Source organism: Parasteatoda tepidariorum, chromosome 3, assembly GCF_982258835.1.
Source record: "Parasteatoda tepidariorum strain Cologne lab strain chromosome 3, Ptep-v5.0, whole genome shotgun sequence".
Taxonomy (NCBI): domain Eukaryota; kingdom Metazoa; phylum Arthropoda; class Arachnida; order Araneae; family Theridiidae; genus Parasteatoda; species Parasteatoda tepidariorum.
The window spans coordinates 36,960,214-36,969,611 of record NC_141757.1 but is presented as its reverse complement, the minus strand read 5'-3'; positions in this window follow the sequence as shown (position 1 = coordinate 36,969,611).

The following is a 9,398-nucleotide window of genomic DNA, read 5'->3' as shown; positions in this document are numbered from 1 at the left end:
TCTTATAAGAATTATTTTTCACTATTGAAGATTGAAAGTAACGCCTACCTTTGGCTCAAAGCTTCGCTCATGGTTTTTAAGAATACATTTGAACAAGGTTCATAATTAATCATATTAGAAATGTAGGATGAAAATTGTCAAGATTATTTATACATTGCTTTTCTAAATTTTAAAAAAAATAATAGATAAATAAAATAAAATAAAACATTACGAAATTTTTTTTCGTACGTTTTTAATTGTAACATATTTCATTGAAGACAAATATTTTACAGGCGTAAGAGGGCGGCCTTAATGATCTTAACAGAGGAAAATTTTCTGCCGCAGTCTGTAATGAACAGTTAAAGGGGAGTTAATATGAGACAGTTGTGTGGATGTTTAATTACGAGGTTAGATTCTGGTAAGAACCGCTGATAAAAAATAGTGCTGTGCCCATTTCTGAAAGCGCCGAAATATCCGGATTATATCTATTCTAAACCTACCACTTTAATACAAAAATTAATTTTTTATTTAAAACAATAATCCGCCACTGGTAGGCTCGACTTGTATGGGATAGGGGCCGCTGCGCGGCCCAGGTACCCAATTTTTTGTTAATAAATGAAATAGGCGAAAACTTCTTCCTTTAACCCCTTGGGGACGGGTGATTCAGAAAAGCATTCGTACAAAATCAGAATCAAGTTGTAATTAAATAAAAAACGGTAACTTAAATGTAGTCGTTGCTAATTTGACAGACTTACTTTGCTTTTACTTTAATTATTGTTAGTTTAATCATATATATAATCAATGTTAATTCAAAGTATAACTAAATAGTTTTATTTTGAACAAAGTAATGGTGAATTAAATAAATCAAACAATTATAACTCCGCCCACAAATAAACTGCTAAAGAAATACTTTGATTACCAGTTTTATCTTTTTACCCTGATTGATACATTTTTATGCTGGCACGTATTTGTGACAGTCGGCACGAAAGGGTTAAAGCAGGGATGGGCAAACTTTTCTGGTCGAGGGCCAAAAATCGAAGGAAAAAAAATTTGGTGGGCTAAATAAAAACATCTAAAATAAAAAAAAAAAAATACTATATGCAAATTTCAATGCAAATATTTAATGAGATGAATAAAATTGCGATTTCATTTTTGAAAGTTCTTTATATTAAGGTTCCAAGTGAGATGTACTTATTTTCAGGGACAAGGGGAAATGTTTGTCTGTTATTCTACATCTGAAATGATTTTTTCTCAGGTACGTAGATGAAAACACTTGTTCACACATAAATAAAAGGAAGCAAACATAGCCCTGATTTTCAAGGCATGAAATATTTGGGAAACTAGCTTTTGGTAATGATTTGTAAAACTCAATTTTTGGCATATTCAGAAACAATTGCTTCAGATGGCACCAATCTACGGCTCTATTCTATAAAGAACTTCAGCTCATTTTACCAATTGAAGCTGTCTGTGCTAGCCTCCATCAATTTATGTTTTGTAGAACAAAAATAGAGAAAGTTAAAAGGTCCGCAGTACTTAGTTAAGAAAGAAAGAAAAATAACTTTAAACAAATTAGACAAGAAAATGGATGTATATTGTTTATATTCGGCACAGATCAGCAAGTTAAAATTCCATCCGTGGGCCGGATAAAACCTTCCGGTGGGCCACATTTCGACCGCGGGCCGTAGTTTCCTCATCCCTGCCTTAAAGGCTGAAGTGTCGAGTAAAAATGTAGGCGTTACTTTCATTGATGAAATGAAAATAATAATTATAAGAAGTTATTGAAATTCAATCTGCAGCCCGCGGAAGTTACTGAACACGGTGATTTTTTTATTATTTTAAAATAAAAAAAAGCGTCGAAAATTTTGAATAGCTGATTTGAGTCATCACTTTTTGATTCGTTCAATTTACTCAGATTCTTTTGTAAATCTATATTGTTTCTCTCAATCGCTATTTCAACGGTTATAACTACGAAATTACGCATGATCTTAAAAAAAAACTCAATATTTTTTAATACTATGCACGAAGTTCAGTAATAACTTCTCGAGTCGATTTATCATTGCAAATCTAAATGACATTGCGATTTTCTTTGTATTTAAAACTACCAGTTTATAAATTGTTTTTAAAATCGCGATATATATAGTATGATATTACATGATAAATCGTAATCTGAATGATTGTTTAACACGTTAGAGATGGGCAAAATTGCTACTTTTCAGTCACTGTTACTTCTGCTACTGGGACCCAAAAGTAACAGTGACAAATAGCAGTGACTGTTATTATTTCGATATAGATTTAATCGATATTTTATATCGATTAATCGTTTTTATTTATAAAAACTTGGTATAAATTAATCGATTAAGTGCTTTAGTTAATAATCGATATGATTAGATTTTAGTTAATTTAATCGATATAATATTTTTATTGTAAAATTAATCGCTGTAATTAGTTTTTAGTAAAATTAATCTATATCATCAATTTTTAATGTAGTCAATTAAAATAATTAATCTTTATACTGAGTCATTCTTATGGAAAGAGATAATTTTTAATAATGTATATCGCAGTACGCAATTTAGTAGTATGGTTTTTAATAACTAATATGGGACCTTATTTAATTCTTGTAAAATGTTAAAATAACGAAATCAAAGCTTTTATCTCAGATAAGATATTAAATTAAAACTCATAATTCTTCTCGTTACTAATATTTTCATAATGATATTACAGTGAAAATCTGATCTCAAAATTTTTGTAGTTGAGTTATTGGCATTTAAAAACGATGAATGATGAGATTAATTCAATATTTTATATTATAGAATACTGATTTCTTCATTAAATGTACAGTAAAATGAAAACTTAATCGCAAGTAAATTTTTAGTAATGTTGTCAAACAAAAAATATCACCGTATTAATGAAATTCTTCATAGCTTTTCAAACTTTTATGAAGATTTTTTCTCCTTTATAAAAGAAAAGAATGCGTAGTATGAAAACAAAAATTTATTTAATTTTTTTGTTATGATTATTGTTATGAATTTAGATATTTTCATAATTTTGCGTTTATTTTATCCTTGGCTGGTAGCATTAATTTCGTACACCAGGATCTGTTATAAGAGCCAACAGATGGCGCCACTAAGCATTTTTTTAAAATTTTGCTGTTTGGAAAGGAGAAATAAACACTATGCTTTAATTTTTCTAATAGATATAAAAAATTCAACTGCTTTATGCAATTGTTATTTATATTTATTTCAGTAAATTACAATTTATCAATATGTTTCTAGGCATGCATAGATGTGTGATTAAGAATCTATGAGTAATAATTGAACTGAACTCTACTAGAGTATTATAGACGAATACCCTAGAAAAAAGGATAAGAAAATCAAATAAAATAGTTCAAAAGTGAATTATCACCAAAGCGTTAAAAACTCCAAAACTTAACTGAATTTATATTTTGGCTTTTTTCGTTGCCATGGCTCTAATCGCTATAAATATCGATCTTAGACTTTCTCTCTACAAAATGGGCGAGAACGGAATTTCTTTTTTTAAATCTTATTATTTAAAAAAATTACTTAAAATTTCAATAACTTTTTAACGAATATTATAGAAATAAATAAATTTAATTTAATTTACTTAAATTTACTTAGTTGTTTTCAAAGAGGTTGATTAATTTTTAATTTGACATTTATTGATAGCAGTCTTTATTCTCTTCATGATTTGTACAGTTCTTAAATTAAACAAAAATTAAGATAAAAAGTAAATGTCATCAGTCTTTCTCACCCAGTTGTGGTAGAATTACAATAATTTAAATGGGAAAAAAAATTATGATCAAAATTTCACAGAAATTAACTAACTACGCACAATTATTGGCAGAATTTTGGAAATGATATCTATTTTTTCTTTTATAATATTCAAACAAACTTTTCATCCATTAAAGTAGACATTTTAAAAGATTTCTTAAACCTGACATTTTACCATTTATTTTTTAAAAAATCATAAAATAATTTATTAAAAAAATATTTAAATTAAAATTTTATGTATGCAACTGATATCGACTTGTATTTAGTTGCTTGAATAAATTTAATAGAAAATATTAGCCGCAAAATTTTGATAGGTATAAATCTATAAATAAAAATGTAGAAATTGACACTTGCTTTCCCGAGGCATCGAACCACAGACCTTTCATACACTAGCGCGGCACTGTACCCACAATACACTTTACGTCCGAGTATAAGATTGCTTATAAAAAATTAAATTATTATTACGTACTTTTAAATATTTATAGATATTTCTTGAAATTTTTACTTATTGTTGATTGTTACATTGTTGATATTTAGTAACTTGTACTAATTTTTCGATTTAAGGGGGAAAAAAGAAGATAACATTTTTCCTTTTTTTTTCACGACTTAAGATATAAATAAAAATGTTTGCTATGTCTGGAAACTTGATGTAAAAAATTCTAATCTTTAAACAATATCTGTATCTTCTTCTACTTTTTTATATGCTGCATAATTGATATTTATGACCGAAAATTCAGTTCCCTTTAAAGAAGAAAAATCAATAAAAATAATAATTTGTTTTAGATTTCAAGTATGAATATAAACTAAGCTACGGTTGAATATATACAAAAATATTATATATTCGAATTATATCTTGTTCAAATATATAATATTGTATTAAGATTACTATTAAGATTTTTCTATTATCGAACAATTTATCTAATACTAAATTATAAAAATTATCAAAATAAAAATAGAAATCATGGCTTTTTTTAATTTCTTTTTTTCTTCAAACTAAAATAGAGACTGAACTCCGTTATGATATTTGATCAAAAATAACAGCAAAATTTTTCAGAGTGGAGCAGCTTGAATCTAGAAGCGACGAAAATGCTTCCATTCGCAGGGTACGAGCTGAAGCATCGACCGACAATATTCACTGGTATTTCAGTATGTTTTTTGGAGCAGTGAATATACCTGTGGCATTTGGAACAGCTAGAGTAGCAGTGATAATTATCACAGTGACAGTAGCAGTGAAATTTGTCACTGTGACAGTAGCAGTGAAATCTGTCACAGTAACAGTAGCAGTGATTTTTGTCACAGTCACAGTAGCAGTGATTTTTGTCACAGTGACAGTAACAGTGACTTGTCACAGTGACTGCTCCAGTCACTGTGACAACTTTTTGGTTGGAACAGGCTGTCACAGTGACTGCTCCAGTCACTGTGACAAGTCACTGTTACGTTACTTTCGACTCATCTCTATAACACGTTCACGACGGGGTGACCTACCGGTGGGTCAGCTAGATTGTCTCATCTTGGCAGCGCACCGACGTAAAAACTGATAACAATAAATTTCATTTTTTAGTTTTTTTCCCGGGAATAATAAAAATCCATAACTACCAATTGTTTTTAACGGATGCAATTTTTATATTGAATTGCTTCTTCGCCGTGATAAATTTCCTTACAGTGAATTGTTATTGTTGAGAATAGATTAACTTCCCCCGAATATTATCTAATATTGAAATTGTTGTTAATATGCAAATAAAATCTCATTTTTCCTCTCCTTCTCAGTTAAGTTGCGTGATGTAATACAACGACTTCCCGATAGGGGAAATAGATATATATTTGTTGTAGAAGCTGACTAGTTTTTTTTTGGTTGATTCAGATGTGTAGCACTGTGTGTGCGAACTATTGTTTCCTCATATTATGTTTTAATAAATACTTTATTTGCCGGCATTAGCCTCTGTGTTATTCAACCAAACAACAGTGGTAGCAGAGCGTGGTTTACGATCATCATGGAAAAGGACTTAGTTTTTGGATTTCCGAAGTTGACTGGAACTAATTATCATCTTTGGGCCATGAAAATGGAAGCAGTTTTGAACCTCAAAAAACTAATATCGGCATTGACAGAGGAAGCTCCAACTGACCCTGGTAAATTGCAAGTTTGGGAAACTACAAACCAAGATGCCGTATCATACTTGAAGTTGTCTCTATCAGACGAACAGGCTTTGCAATATGCAGAAGAAAAGAATGCAAAAGCTTTGTGGACAAGAATTAAAACTACCTACACTGGGCTTGAAGAAGATAGAAAGATTGATGCGGGTGCCGAACTTAAGAGCTTAGGAATGCTGGATTCAGAAGCCGTAAACGATTATATAGCTCGAGCTAAAGGATTATCGACTAAATGTGCTTCCTTGGGACTGAAAATATCTGACAGAGAACTAGTGTTCTACACGGTCAGAGGTCTAGCTGGAAAATATGAGCGCATGAAACAAGTTTTAAAAACACAACGAGAAAAGTCGATAGAAGAAATACTTGAAGTCTTAAGGGAAGAAGAAAAAGATTTACTACAGAAATCCCGTGGACATAGAAATTTGGAATCCGCATATGCTACTCAGAAGAAGAGTTTACCTAGAAAAATTTGCTACTCCTATAGACGCCCGGGACATATAGCAAAGGATTGTTATTCGAAACATCAAGAAGTGGGAACAGATAGGGGCTACAAAACATCGACCAGCAGAGCAAAAGGTCGCCGAAAACCAAATTTTCAAGAGACATTGGTATCCGAAAGTGCTACTCCAGATGATTACGCCTTAGTTTCAGCTGAACAGAAAGGACAAGTGGACGAATGTTGGATCCTGGATAGCGGAGCCACGTCTCATATGTGCGAGGATGAACGCTGGTTCGAATCTAAAGATGCTTGCGACAGTAAAATATACCAGGCAGGTAAGACTTTTACATTAGATACTAAAGGAACCGGAACTGTTAAAGCTATTTCACTAAGTAATAATGCAAAAATTATAATTAGTAATGTATTGTATGTACCAGAATTACGTCATAATTTACTGTCAGTTACATGTTTAATGGATTTGGGGTTTAATGTAAAATCACATTCAAACTCAGTATTAATTATTGCTCCTAATGGACGCGTAGTTTTGAAAGCTTTAAATGTGAATAAAAAATTAGAAGTTAAGCTAAAACCTAATGTTAATAACGAGGTATGTCTTTCTGAGTGTAACAAAGTTAAAAATAACGCTGAAATGAATGTAATTTGGCATAAAAGATTGTGTCATTTAAATGCTGATTATATGCGTAAAATGTGTAAAATGTTAAATTTAAAAATTGATAATGAATTGTCTTGTGAATCATGTGATATTTCTAAGATTACCAGAAAACCTCATTTTAGTATTTTAACTCCTCAAAGTTCAACAACTTTAGAATTAATACATGGTGATTTGTGTGGACCATTCCCAGTTAAGTCCTTAGGTAATTCAATATATTTTTTAATATTAGTAGATGATTTTTCTGGCATGTATTTCACATATTTTCTTAAGAACAAAACAGAAGTATTTGATAAAATTGTAAGTTTTAAGTTGAAATTTGAAAACTTAATAAATAAGAAAATTAAGAAATTCCGTAGTGATAATGGTCTTGAGTTTGTAAACAAAGATCTTGAGTTTTATTTCAGTGAATGCGGAATTACTCATGAAAAATCTGTGCCGTACAACCCAGAAAGTTTGGGTAAAGCTGAACGAGCTAATAGAGTTTTGTTAGATAGAGCTAGAACATTAATCTATGATAGTAAACTTCCTTTAAATTTTTGGGCTGAAGCAATAGCCTATGCAACGCATGTTACTAACCTAACTCCTCGAAAAGGTAAAACTGAAGTTCCAAAAGAATTATTTTTTAATAAGAAGCAGAACTATAAATATCTACGCGTTTTTGGATCTACAGTATTCTATCACGTTCCTAAAGCTTTAAGACACAAACTTTCTATTCCAGGTAAAAAGGGTATTATGTTGGGATATTCGAATGAAAGACGAGCTTATCGTATTTACGACCCTGAAAGAAATAAAGTAATCGAAGAGCGTTCAGTAAAATTTAATGAGAAATTATTAGGTAGTAGTAATTTGTTTAGTGAGGATAAATTTAATGACATCGATGAATTTTTTAATATCCAAACTAATGTAGAAGACCAAAATACAGGTTTTGAATTTCCACTGGATTTGAAAGATACCCGAGATCTAAGTGAAACTAAAACTCGCGGTCGTCCAGTAGGTTCAACTAAAGAAAAAATTAGGGAATTAAATGAACAACGAATAATTGAAGACGAAAACAGGTTACTAGAGCTAGGTGTACGTCGATCAGATAGAATAAAGGAAAAAGCAAGTTCAAACTTAGTAACTAATATTCCAGGTAATTTTGATGAAGCTAAACGTGATAAAAATTGGTTAAAATGGGAAAAAGCAATGAATGAAGAATTAAATTCTATTCACGAACACGATGTTTGGGATCTAGTAGATAAGCCTGAAAATGTAAAAATTGTCAAGAGTAAATGGGTTTTTACTATGAAAGAAAATAAATACAAAGCTAGGTTAGTAGCAGCAGGTTTTAATCAAGTAAAAAAACGTGATTATTTAGAGTCTTATTCACCCGTGTTAAGTACCGAATCTTTGCGTTTGTTGTTAGCATTATCTGCCAAATTAAATTTAGAAGTAAAATTTTTAGATATTAAAACTGCATATCTTTATAGTAATTTGGAAGAAACTATATATATGACTATTCCCCCAGGTTTTAAACATTTGTATGGTGAAAAAAAAGTATGCAAGTTAAAACGCAGTCTTTACGGATTACCCCAATCAGGTCGAAATTGGCATTTACACCTTAAACGGGAATTAGAAAAGCTTGGTTTAGAACAGCTAGCTTCGGATAATTGTATTTTCACTAGAATAGAGAATTCTAAGTATTTTTATATTGGAATATACGTAGACGACTTAATAGTTATTTATTCAGATTTGCAAATGTATACTGATATAGTGGGAAAATTATCTCGGATATTTGAAGTGAAAGAAAGTAAAGAGAATAAATTTCTAGGTATAGAAATAAATAAAAGTGAAGGGCGTAACTTTGTCTCAAACTGAATATATAAACTATTTATTGCAGAAACATGGTATGTTTGATTCTAAATGTGTAAAAACACCAATCGTAAGAGGTGAGGATAGGAGTTTTAATTGTTCAAACGAAATGGTTAACCAAACACAATATCAAGAATTAATAGGGGAACTTTTATATCTCTCGAACAGAACACGACCAGACTTAGCATTTGTCATGAGCTACTTATCTCAATTTAATCATAAACCTGAGAAACGACATTTTAATTTAGCTAAAAGAGTGTTAAAATATCTCAATGGTACAAAGGAAAAAAAATTATTTTTTAGTAACAAATCAGGACTTTTGAATGCTCATGCCGATGCAAGCTGGGGAAATGCTGAAAATGGGAAATCATTTTCAGGAGAAATTGTAATGTTAGGTGATTCTTTAATTTTATGGAAGAGCAATAAACAAAAAACAGTTGCTCTATCTACTTGTGAAACGGAACTTGTTTCTTTAGGTGGTGTTTGTAGAGAACTAATGTGGATATTAAATTTATTGGAA